Source organism: Phyllobates terribilis, unplaced genomic scaffold (assembly GCF_046119375.1).
Source record: "Phyllobates terribilis strain yellow unplaced genomic scaffold, ASM4611937v1 Scaffold_1442__1_contigs__length_286414, whole genome shotgun sequence".
In the NCBI taxonomy this organism is placed as follows: Eukaryota; Metazoa; Chordata; class Amphibia; order Anura; family Dendrobatidae; genus Phyllobates; species Phyllobates terribilis.
This window is the reverse complement of record NW_027364202.1, coordinates 2,170-2,500: the sequence shown is the minus strand read 5'-3', so window position 1 is coordinate 2,500 and position 331 is coordinate 2,170.

Genomic DNA, 331 nt, shown 5'->3' with positions numbered 1-331 from the left:
AAATATATATCCCACAGGGGGAAAATTGAAAAAAAGTTGAAAAAAAAAATTTTTGGGGACTTAGAAAATTTTTCAACTTTTGTCAGACTTCCAGACAGGGGAGCGTGTCAGTGCGCGCATCCGATTTCAGTTCCAGAGCGATTCGCGCGATGAGTCCTTGATACTTAGTCGTTTTTGGCAAAATTTCTGACTTTTTGAAAATTTCACAATTTTGTGAAAACTTCCACAAAATGAGGTTCTAGTATGTTAGAGGGCATCCCAGGAGGGCTCCAAAAGTGTGGGTAAAATATATATCCCACAGGGGGAAAATTGAAAAAAAGTTGAAAAAAAA